This window comes from Tribolium madens, unplaced genomic scaffold, assembly GCF_015345945.1.
Source record: "Tribolium madens isolate multiple individuals breed KSU strain unplaced genomic scaffold, Tmad_KSU_1.1 Scaffold_91;HRSCAF=231;Tcas5.2_LG7, whole genome shotgun sequence".
Lineage (NCBI taxonomy): Eukaryota > Metazoa > Arthropoda > Insecta > Coleoptera > Tenebrionidae > Tribolium > Tribolium madens.
In genome coordinates, this window is record NW_025401063.1 from 7,041,415 (window position 1) to 7,054,407 (window position 12,993).

Here is a 12,993-nt window from a genome sequence, read left to right on the forward strand (position 1 = left end):
TCCCCTCTTGTGATGATCCAAAAAGATTTCAATGGCGCAAAGTTTAACTCAATGACAAAAAAATTACAGAAAAATAAAATTAAAGTAAACAAAGTAAATATAAAAAATAATTAAAAAGATAGACATGCAAAAGTTAACTACTTAAAACATATAAAAAAAATGTGACAACACTTGCCTTATAAAATAGTAAATAATAAAATCCAAAATATCGGATTGATATTAGGTATTCACACACAATTATTTAAAAAAATCGCGGGCTATTTTTTAAAGGAACCAACTTTAGATCCGGTAGCCGCGTTCCGAATTTTAGGTTTCTTTCTATCGGTGTACAATTTGATACTAAATTAATAAAATCAAGTCGGAAGGAATCCAAGAACCTTATCTAACCGGTTCGTCTTGTCTCCTGCAAGTATCCTTGTCTGAAGCAAAGCTCAAATAGATGCAATTCTAGCTGTATCCCTCTCCAACAAGTCGAAGGATTGGGAAGTGTATTTGAATATAGTAAAGGTGGTCACCGTGTGAATTGAAAGCAGGTTGATTTGACGCGCTTTTTATATGTAGATTGCACATTTAATATTCCAAGAATCAAAGGAGTGATGCTGAATTAAGAGTGAATTTAATGATGAGAATAAGGGTTGAATATCGTGGAGTTATGGGGTTGAGGATTTCAAAATTGTGCATTTCGGAAAAACTGAGTGACCATTTTTTAAAAACTGGCTATTTATCGAGCTCGCTTGCTTATTAAAATATAAAAGGTACATCAAAAGGCATTACACATGAATGAAGTATTTCATAATTACTGTTTACACAACAAAATTTGATGTTTGTTAATAAATAATTATATTTACCGACCAATAATATCCAATCCTCCATTATTTTCCATTTGGAGGCAGCGCGATCGCTTTTATCTTTGCGAGTATGAAACGCGGAGGTCTTACAGGGTTCAGCCCCATGCATAATTTATGGATTCAATTTTCTCTCATTTTCATCAAGTACATCAACGGAATTTGCAAAGTTTTAATTATAAGCATAGAATTCGCCCTGAGATATTACTTGGGGTCCCTTGGCGACACGTTGTTATAGTTCTCTTTGTCTGACTTGCAGGGAATGTCGGGGTTCAGACGCAGATATGGGAGAAGAAATGAGGGTTGAAATTACCCCGGTGGTTTCGAGGCGAAGAATTTTACTGGAATTGGTGAGTAAGTTAACGAATTTCGTGTTCCTCAGATGTTTTATTCAAATTAAATTTAAATGTGTTTATGTGCAATGCGGCCGCCAAGTTTGGATACCCGGCTGTAAAGGAATTTTTAATCACCTGAATATGTATCACAAACATATTTTAGTAGAGTGACACGTTAGAATAATTTAACCACAACGACAAAAAAATTGTATAGCTAGAGTAAAGCAGTCTAGCTTTTTAGTTTATACAAATATTTTTGTACAATTTTATTTGAGCACAGTTCATTAATAAGAAGAAAAAGAATCAAGAATTTATTGTTTAAAAATTAAAAAAAAAACAACAATAGGGATTATAGCAAAACTTGATGTTTTGTGGTGAAAAACATTTTATCTCACAATTGCAAGCCTTGTCAATACATATATTTTTTTAAATCCAACGCTTTTTAATGACTTTATTTAAGTGTAATTATTTATTGTTTATTTTCAAAATGTGAACAGAGGTTGAATCATCACAAAATTATTTGATTACGTGCTGATGCGGTATTAATTTAACCAACTTAACAAAATTAATCTTTCCAAATGATTTATTAATTAGTGTATGGTTAATCTACTGTTGATCAAGTTGTTGTAATTATGTATAGGAGTCGTCGTGACCACAGATAGTGGGAATTGGTGCCACAGATATCTGTTCACAATGCACGCAATGTTTCACAGGTTTATTATTTTATTTACTAAATAATTATGTAAAAATAAAATTAATAATTATTGTTTTCACCGTTACACTGTACTTTTTCTTGGTGACTATGTTTTTCGAGATGCTGAATAATGTTAATTTTATTTTCATTAGAGGAATTTTCAGAAAATAACAGAAAGTTTTGAAAGTGGCCCTTTTTTATCGTGTTTGAATGTTTTGATCAAAACTTTTCTGTTCTGAAAAAATATAATAATCGTATTGCAGAATCCAAATTTAAAACTCATTTGTTTTTATCGGTCTTAGTTTTTCGTATAACCACATTTTTTCATGTAGGTACCATATCAGGAAGATTTGATCTGTTTTAGTTGAAATATCACGTATTACATTAATATATTTTCAGGTAATTTGAATAGATTGTAAAGATTTATTTATTTGAAAATTTATTTTTTTTAGGGAAAATGTGATTTTGTAATATTTTTCTCAACAAGAAAGTACCTGTACCTTAAAACCAACTAAAAAAAACATTTTTACAACTTCAAATGCAAAATTTTTCTAATGAGAGGGGTAAATTCGGCCTTGAATAAAGTATTATATGTATACCTACATCTATTTTCGTTTAAAGCTAGATATTGAACAGAGATGTTTTTTAATTGCACTTTCTGTTCCAATATTTTTCTTTCACTTTTATATGTTTTATTTATTTTTTCTGCATTTAGTTTTATGAAAAATGCTATAGCGTTTTATGTATAAGTACTTGTTTCACTATTGACTGGACTGTTAATTTTTGGGTGTTTCATGTGAACAGAGTTACTTTACAATAACATTTTTCTGCTTGGAAAATTTATTATAAACTTTTTTATTTCAATAAAATATTACATTAAATACAATGTTTATCTTATAATTCATAATTATTCAAATTATAGTTTTTTTTTAAATTTTTTATTTAGAATTAGTTTGCTCTCCGTATTTTAGAAACCCTTAAAGTATCAAGTTTAGTTCAAGAGCCACCAAACTCACATCGTGTAAAAGTCGATACAGTCGAGCGTGCTTTTTCATTGGCCAACTATAGTGCCACGTGACTAACAAATGTATTCGTAACCCTATCCACACATGCTACTTACATCCGCCGTTACCGTAACCTTTGGCAGCGCCTCCACCAACTCTCTTTATTATCACCGTACTTTGAACCACCTGCGATGCGTTTTTTAATTAAGTTATGAGTTTTTGTGAACATTGCTTAGCCTAGGTCAGTTTGCGGGATTCGTTTTATTTTCATTCTTGGTTTTTCTGGTGTTTCTCGCTGTTAAACCTGGTTTAGCTTAAACGTTACTGTACAAACATGTATTATGATTTTAGTTAACTAAGTAACTGGTAATATTACTTTTAATTATTTGTAAATATAACTTTGCATCGATTAGTTGAATATGTTTAGAGATAAAAGTGCATTTAAAATCGAATTAAAGAACACATAAATAAACGAAAAACTTTTTAATTGATGTTTTTACTCGTGCGATTCAAAATTATTTAGTCCATGGATTAATTGGCTTAATTATTGTTTTGACGTAGATATAAAGCAAGTATCCAACTACTACTCGTAACTCACTAATTAGTTTAAGTTGTAAACAAATGAAATAAAAATTTTGTTAAGTAAATTCAAGTAAAAGTAAATCAAGATTAATTCATTTAACAAAATTAATTACACTTATGGTAAAACTTGGTTTATGTGATATTGGAAAAATTCAAACATGTTTTATTTATACATAGTAGACAATGCATTACAGATTAAAAATTTACTATTTGGAAGCATAATAAGTACAAAGCTTTCACTTATGTTTCTTTTAACTATAAAAGCAGCATTACTACATTTCAGTAGAATATCTGCAAAATAATAATGCATGAGCTAAAATTTATAATTGAAAATATAATAATTTAATTTTAGTCAAATTGAAAATTTATGTTAGGGCTAATTTACAACACAGTAACGATACCAAAAAATCGTGCATCTGATTAAAAATCAAATTTTATCTGCGATGTTGAAACTGTTGCACTGACGTGTACCTACTCTAACGTGACGTATCCGCAAAGACAAAGATTAATGCCCTAGGGGCGACAAAAGGACCAAATATTTACCTCCTGTTAACTTTCCACTCCCCCCGTTCATCCTGTCCTCTCTGGTCGACGTTTAGCTAGCTTTCCATCAAATTTAATGATATACACACCCGAGACTGATGCACCATTATTTTTCATTATTAACGTGCCGCTAGTTTTCAAAATTGCATTTGCCGCATGGCAATCGTTTACCGAAAATGGGAGATTCCTTAAATCACAAGCATACCAAAACCGGAATTCGAAAAATATTCTCTAAAAAGTGACGACGTAATGATCTATCGATGAGTTGACACTGGATACATTACTTTGCTGAACTCGGGAAAAATGCGGAGTGAAAGCGACAATGGCTTTGCAATTTTTATTATTGGTGGCATTAAATCAAATGACAAATATTGTTACGATACTTTAATTATGGACACTAAATTGATGTAAATGGGCCAAAGTGAATTGCTGAATGAAATTCTATCACACCTAAACACTGGTTTATCTGTGATTGTTTTTATTTAAGGCAACAAAAAATTATTTTTCACTTAGGTGCATGAAAACGCTTTTAAGTATGATACAAATAGTAATAAATTTAATAAATACAAACAACCAATTCGGGGTAAAATGGAAAGGCTGCCACTTTGAGGAATTCTGCATTTTTATAAAAACAATGGAATTGTAAATTTAAATTTGGATGAAAAGCGTGCAATGGCAAACAGAAAAGCTAGCTACCCGTCATTGTTATAAACCAAATGAAAAGATATGAATGAACCAAATGATTATTATTAACAAGTTAACAAAATTTCTATTAAATATTTATTCCAGATTATACTTTTTTGTAAAAAAATGTCTTAAAATGTTGTCTCAAGATACAAGTAGAGAAGTATCTCAAAAAACAACATCTTACTAATTAGTACGTTGGTTGATGGTTGTCTTTGCATCTTTAGAACATAACAATAACATTGTCTTTATTTTATTTAATTTTAATCCAATTTGCAAAGCTCTTCCATTTCTTTATTGATAAGGTGTCTGGACTAGTTGTTGAGAATATACCTCTTCAATATGAATAACTTAAATTCTTCGGGTGTACAATTGGGCGTAGGTAATCTGGTCAGAAGTGGTTTAATGTATTATCTGAACCAGATAGAATTATATTGTTTAATAAATATGAGTTTTCAAAACTCAAATCTTCATATTTTTTGCTTTATTTGGCGAACTTTGAACTCTGTACTACTTTTTGTTTGGCTTTTTGTACATATTAATAAATTAAGCAGTAAATCTAATTACAATTTTGAGTTCAGAATTTTGAGTAATGTCTTCAGCCTATACCTAGTATAGGAATTTAAATTTATGTTTAGACTAGAAAAAAAAATAATAAAACACGAAACATTGTCAACAGATTACGTTGTCTATTTTCCTAAAATTGTCCTAATTACTGACATTTTTCAACTTAAAATTAAGAATTAAAAAATGGACAATTAAACCAGTATAATCTAGTTACAGTAACAAAATACTCATAAGAGAAACTTGTTTCAAGATTGGCGAGTACCTACTTTTCTCTTCAGTTTTACATTTTTGAGTAATTTATTCACTTACTTTTGTAAAAAATTGTTAACAAAAAATGATTTGAAGTTTTAATATAGAGTATGTCCCCGGAATGAGTTTACAATAGGAAAAAAATTATCTTTGATTTTACGCCAAAATCGCAAAGGAAAAACATTTTTGCTTCACCTGAAACGATCACATGTGTAGGTACTTTTAAAACTTCATTATTCTGATTCAGAGAAAATTTTTCTCCTGATTTTTAAGTCCTATCACATTGGCGGTTTTATTTATTTGACAACTACACCACTTATGTATGTCACTTTGACAATTAATTTATTAACTGAATAATGATAGTTCTTGTTAAAAATGACATGGGTTTTTATCTTAAGGCTGTTTCTTTGAGTTGCCATTTATTAAAATAATGTATTTCACAGACGTTTTTGTTATTTAACTCATTTGTCAAAGTGACATCATTGTCAAAATAATAAAACCGCCATTGTGATATAGAGCAAGAGCCCGCGGTCGCCAGACCTTCGTCATTTATAAAAGTTGAAAATTTGTCAGCGCATTCTACCAACACAGGTAGGAACGATGGGCAAGTATGAAGTTTGAGTCATTGTGGCTTTGGGAGATAACATGTAGCAAAGAAGTAAAAAATACCAACTTTAATTTATCAAATAAAAAAGCGTAATTTTTTTTATATTTTCTTCGGAATAATATAAGAAATCACCCCATCCATTGCCAGACACTTAATATCGTGGCAACCCCTTGTTAGACAACCTTAAACTTTAATAAATCGTTACTGTACTTATGTTATACTATAAAAGCTGAATCTTAAACATGTTACTTGGACAACTATTAGAAGATATAGGGAAGCTATAGGCCTCCCATGATGATACTTTGTCAAAACTGAATTACATTTATTTTATTTAAAATTTAGAACTTAGCACTTAGAACTGTCAAAACTGTCTGATTAAGGAGAAAACATCTTCTAATAGTTACCCAAGTAACATGTATAAAATTTAGCCTTTACACTATAACGTAAGTAGGTATACAGTTACAATTTATTAAAGTTTTAAGGTGTCTGACAAGGGGTTGAAACGAAGTTAAGTGTCTGACAATGGATGAAGTGATTTCTAATATTATTCCGAAGACAATATAAAAAAATTACGCTTTTTTATTTGATAAATTTAAGTTGGTATTTTTTACTTCTTTGCTACGTGTTATCTCCCAAAGCCACGATGACCCAAACTTCATACTTGCCCATCGTTCCTACCTGTATTGGTAGTATGCACTGACAAATTTTCCACTTTTATAAAATGATGAAGGTCTGGCGACCGCGGGCTCTTAGACTAATAGGACTTATTAAGCAGAGAAAAAAGACCAAAATCAAGAGAAAAATGAACTTTTCCTTCTACTGAGTTAGAATAATGAAGTTTTAATTACAGATTTGCTGGTTTCAGATAAAGCAAAAATGTTTTTCCTTTGCAGTTTTGGCGTAAAATAAAAATACCATTTTTTTCCTCTTGTAAACTGAATCCGGGAACATACTGTATTTTAAAATGTGCAGATTCTTTGCCTCTTTTCAAAATTAGTAAAATTACTAAAAAGGATTAAAAGAATTAAAAAAATTAAAAAACAAACTTTACCTAACTTTTTTTTGGTTAAAAATTAACCAAAATGTTATTGCTTTCAATGTGTGAATTTTATTGAAAGGAATGTGTATTAGAAGGCGGGATATAGGCACTGATAGGCGCTACTATTGCTACGTGGGGCATAAATAGAATCGACTGCATTCCACTTAACCCATAATCGAGACAAATCAATGCCAATAGGCCACTAATAACATGAAACAATTACCACTCGCCAGCTTATCTCATCATCAGATCGCAGTAGGTGCGTTCGATGTATAACTTTGAAAAAACGACAAACAAAAATGCGGAATTGTTTCGTAAACACGTCGAGCAAAAATTCACTCTCACTTAATTCTGTTGAATTTGTCGATATATCGGGAAAAAATTAAAACTAACAAAACACAGTTGTTTTAAGTTGTTTTCGTAACGGATCTGGACGTAATTGAAAGGGGCCGTCTATATGAAATAATCCAATTATAGACTTTTTTAAATTTTATTATCACAGTTTACACTGGATTTTTTGATGATATTTTAGAATAACGGATTACTTTTTTTCGAACCGGAAATTAATTCTGCTCGGTAGGATGTTGGGGAAGGATTATTTTTCATGGTTCTTTCTGACAATCAACTCTTCGCGATTAATTTGACATTTGTTCTACCCGAAACATGTGTAAATTTTCAAAATATTGTACACAAATACATGAAAGCTCCAGGCATAGATGCAAACCGCTCACAAATTCAGTCCAAAAGCTGTTCAAACGGAGTACCTAGCAATTTTAAATCTTTTAAGTGGCAGTTTCTTTGACTAATTTAAAATCATTTTTATTTTCATCTGACGAACCGTACGTAGATCGAGTAAATCTTTGGCTAAATTCAACCCAAAATTTTTGTTTGTGCTTTGAGTTCAAGGAAACTTTTGACCTTTCGGTAAGACTATTGATCAGTATTGGTTTCAATCTAATCTCATTGGATAAACACACAGTGGATAATTACACAGAACTTGGTGCGGGATAAAGTCCGGAGGCGGCATTGGAGAGGATGAGTTGGGGGCGGCGGAGTGATGAATGTGTGTGTTTAGCTTCGTTAGCTGGCGACAGACTTTAATTATCTCTCCAAGGATTCCAGCAGCATTAGCCACCATACAGAAGCGATACATGCTTCATTACTGTTTTATATCATGAAAACTTTAGTTTGACTAGAGTTGTTTATGCTTCATTGGAGTCTTGTTGTTTTGCATTTTAGCTTCGCGTATATTCGTTTGGTTCTCACAAAGTCTAGTTATATCTAGTTATTAGTTTTAGGTATTTATAGTTTTCAAACTGCAATGAAATTCAAGATAAAAGTACTCTTGAAGCGCAATGAGCCGGAAAATTTATTCGCATCCAAATACACCAAATAGTTTGCTCTTTTGGATTGCTGCCACAAGTTTTTGCAACAAGTATTTTATTACATTCCTCTACAATCAAACTATGTGACCACTGTTGCACAAGTCTCAAACGCCCACTATTGCCTGTAATTACAAAAAAAAATAGTAAGAATATTTCAAAGCAACGCTGTTTAAATAAAAGCACTATTTTGAAGCACTGTACTTTAAGGTCTTTAACCCTTTCGATGACCAAACAGTAACACAATCTATCCGCATACACTTTTTCATTGTAGTGTTATGATTCCAAGAAGCCTTCATTGGTAATTAATAAAAATACAAATATGTTGACAGATCAAACATCGTCCACTAAATACACTTACACCTAAATGTCCATCGTCTATTTACAAAATATAAAATGTCGCAATCGCTAATGAATCGTGGACGCTATTGGTTTAACCCTTCTTCTTAACTCTCTCGATCCGAGTAGGTTGCGAGGATAAAGAGGGTGGCGATGGGCAATTGTCCCGCTCATTAATCACAGCGATCCGCGGCACTCTTGGATGTCAAATGCAGTCCGGCTGAAGAGTCGCTGCTGCTTTGAGGGTTTCATCTAGCTAATTGCTGCCAAACGACGTTTTTAATTAATGGCCGCGTATTACGATATTTCGGGATGTTCCATCAAAAGCCCTTTTTATGGCTTGTTTAATTTTGGGCCCTGAAAAAATACCATCGCTTCACGACCCAACTGCCACCACCCTCGATTCCTGCTAATAGTCATAAGGCCTCCAAATCGTCACCACTTAGCGCAACTGCCACCACTATATCGTCGATATCTATGAAACTAAAATCATTTTTTTTTTACATTTGATAACTAGAGCATTAAGGATTTGCATAACAACACACGTAGTCAACAATTGTATTGTGCAAAATACGAGGTGCGAGGATTACGTGTAACTTGTCTTGCCAGTTATAACCGGCGGTTATTACAGCAAGGGCAGAACGTAATCATTCGCATAAATATGAAAAAATTTCGACAAGATTCTAAACATCACACTTACAAATATCCAAAAGAAATCACAGGAAAGTCACAAAACTGTTTTCAATAAATACCTAGTTGCTACCTATTTATAAAAAAAAACATTTACTGAAATACATTTGAAATCTTTTTTTCTTTCAGTAGAACTTTCAGTTTATTTTACATTTTCCATACATGTAAAGTATTTTAGACGGGTTTAGTGTAACACTTTCATGGCATGCGTCCCATACATGAAAACCAGTTTCACCTTTGACTCAAGCGGTGGAATATCACTTGTTGTGTCAAGTGTCAAAGGTTAAAGAGTTATCCTCTTACGGGACCCTTTTGAAAATTTAGGGCGCGTGTCATCAACACGTGCCATGTGTAGGGTGTTGAAAGGGCACATTTTAAACGGGACCCAACACGCTTGGAGACAAAACCAATTCTTAAATCTGTATTAAATACCGAGAAATATAAAAATAAAATTTAGCAACATTACTCTTTTCAATTTTAAACAGTTTCACTAAAATTGTTTCTATAAACATGAGAAGTTGAAAGTAAAGTTTGTTTTCTGGGCGGCTATTTAACGTCTGGTCTTGAAATTGTTCGTTTTATTTGAATATCAAACAAAACACCCTAATTCAAATAATTATTAATGGAAGCGATGCAAGTGGTCAGCGAGGTATTTCTCACGACGGTGTTCTCCACCCTTGATGGCATAGTAACGATCGTCTTGAACAGGTTTGGTTAGTTAAGAAAGGACATAAAAGTGCTCACAGCATCCCTGGTCCAGGAGAGATGACCGTGGGATCAGAACGGCTGGCTTAAATCTGCGAGGTCGAACTCACTTTGACCTGTAACCTCAGCCCCCCTAAACCGCTACCTCGCAACTCAAAAAAAATTACGTTGGGAATATAACACGTGTGGGCTATGGATCATCAGAAATTCGACGATTTTACGCATTTATTTTTTTTACTTTGATAAACTGCAAATAATTTTAGTTAACGAAGGTGCGAAAGATTTGATCGATTATCTTATAGATAATTAATATTAAAAAGTTATATCATGGAAGGTCATGAACTGGTCTTCAGTTGCAAGTTTAGTATTTTATCTACTAACTATAAAAAATGTAAAATAATTTTCCACAAAACGAAAAGTGCAAATTATATTTTCGAACGTTCAATGATATAAATAGACACATGTTTATGTCATCAATATACAGGCTGCGCTAGAACTCGCGCCCCAGAGAAAACTGCCATAATATGGTAAGATACCAGGAACATGGAAAAAATTAAAAAAAAAATTATCTATAAAAATTTCGAAGTTATGAGGGTTTAAAGTTTGCACTTTGACTCTACTTATTTCTGTTGGGGAAATAATTTTGCAAGTTTTTTTGCTATAGGCTATTAAAAGAAGAAACAAGAAAGCTGTATCCTAAATTGTAACTCTGTTCAATGTTATTTGTGGCTTTTATTGGCAAAATTTTTGTCCCTTTACTAAATAATTGTAAAAAAATATATACAAGATCATCAGTATCATTAAATAGATATAAAAAATGTCAAATGTCAAAAAATAAAAGTCAAAATTTTTTGACAGATAGAAGTTTTTAAACATTTTTTTCATGTTCTTGGTATCTATCTATCTATCTCACCCTATAGGAAATATTGTTAAGAAAAAAAATAAACACATAAGAGTCGACTACTAATTTTATCTGTAAGAAATTGTAGATTGTAGTGTTTTAAACAAACAAAAATAAATTTGATTAGCTAATAACAAGTAAACTAAAGCGGGATTTAACAAATCGATTTGTGTTAAAAGCCGTCAATTTGTTAAACTAGCAGAGTTGCACATTCGTTGGAGTAAATTTGTTTTTGAATAAATTAGTTTTTAGTTAGTTGGAAATAATATGCTTACGAGTATAATATTTTTTGCAAGACCTTTTAGCAAAAAAAATTAAAAAATAATTTTATAAGTATTTTATTATTTGAAAGAATTCAGGGGATACACCGTGATGGTCCAGTTTTTTGTTGAATTCTGGATCTCAACGGTGTCAGTAGTTACCTACTTATATTAACACTACACCAAATGGTACCAATGCAATTGAAACTAATGGTAACAAATGTTTTTAATTCCTTTTTCTCAAAAACTGCACAAATCGGTTTTCTTTTGGTCTTCTCATTTTAATTTTACCATTTAGGTATTACCCAGCTCTCGTATGGTGCAACTGATGATTTTCGTTTAAATTTGTTGGAAAATGATACAAACGGATTTTATAGTACAGACAACTCGTTTAAAACTTTGAATTTTAAATCTGTACGCAAATTCAAAATTGAAACAGACAATATTTTTTTGTTTTTTTTATTTGTTGTTTTTTCATTTTGATGTGCACCTTTAATTACGTGCTGTCTTATTGTATAAAAAAAGTTAGCAATAAACTAATGTTATTCACAATATCTTATTTCTAATCAAATTAAAAACACACGTTATAATTAATAAATATCTTTTGGACTTAAAAATTGTGGTTATGATTACTTCTCAGGTCTCCATAAACTTTGCAATAAATGCACCAAAAAATCTCTTTTAGACAGATAAGTATACCTAACTATATATACTGGTCTATACAAGAAATGGCATATTTTTGCATTAAAAAAAACAGTTGTTTATCACACTTAATATAAAAATAACAATTTTTTGTCTATGTCAAACAAAATATATTTTCCTCATTTATTTCAAATTATTCTCACTATTAATCAATATTGAACAAATCAGCAAAAAGCAGGCTGCATAATAATAATTATTGTATTATTTATTTATTTGCTGTTTGATTATTTATACTATTTAATGAGTCATTACGTTGCTCATAATTTTAAACTGTGTGGGATTAGATGTAAACATTTGCGAATCTTAAACCCTTGGAAAAATAAATAATAACGGGTGTTTTTAAATTTGGCGTCAAAGCTATCCATGAAAGTTCGATTGTGAACGAACCATTGTATTGAAAGTTATTAATCTGACATGTGACACCTCGTCGGACGTATTAAAAATTGTGGTTCGTTCGCAACACACATTTATCACCTCCAACTATGACGCCAATTTTAAATAAACATCGTTATATAAATTTTCTACAATAAGTAGCGAAATTTTTTCCAAGTGTTGTTCAAATCAATCAAAACATTCTTTTTTAGTTACTTAATACATTTGATAATAAATATTTGGAAATAAATATCTGAATGTATGTAAAATCAAGAAATAACTCTGGTGGCGTATAAAAACATCCGTGTGGACGTAAAGTCCTTTAACCTGAATAATGTTATGGAGTTATAACGGAGGAAAGGGTAAGCAAAGCTTTTTAATTTGTTTGTTTTCGGAGAGGTGTGAAAAATTAAGGTTAAACGTTTAGAAAAACACGCAAACATTGAAGAGAATAAAGCTCCACATTATGAAGGATGTAGAAATAGCAGATTCG

The 12,993-nt window shown here is 31.4% G+C and overlaps 1 protein-coding gene across 1 annotated transcript in view; it reads left to right on the forward strand.

The window, feature by feature from the left end:
* Window positions 1-1,176: 1,176 nt before the first annotated feature.
* LOC123010786 (homeobox protein prospero) overlaps window positions 1,177-12,993 on the forward strand; it is a 72,778-nt gene continuing 60,961 nt past the window's right edge. The window contains exon 1 of the mRNA XM_044407903.1: window positions 1,177-1,195. The gene's annotated coding sequence lies outside the window, so the exon portion shown is untranslated. The remainder of the gene's footprint in view (window positions 1,196-12,993) is intronic.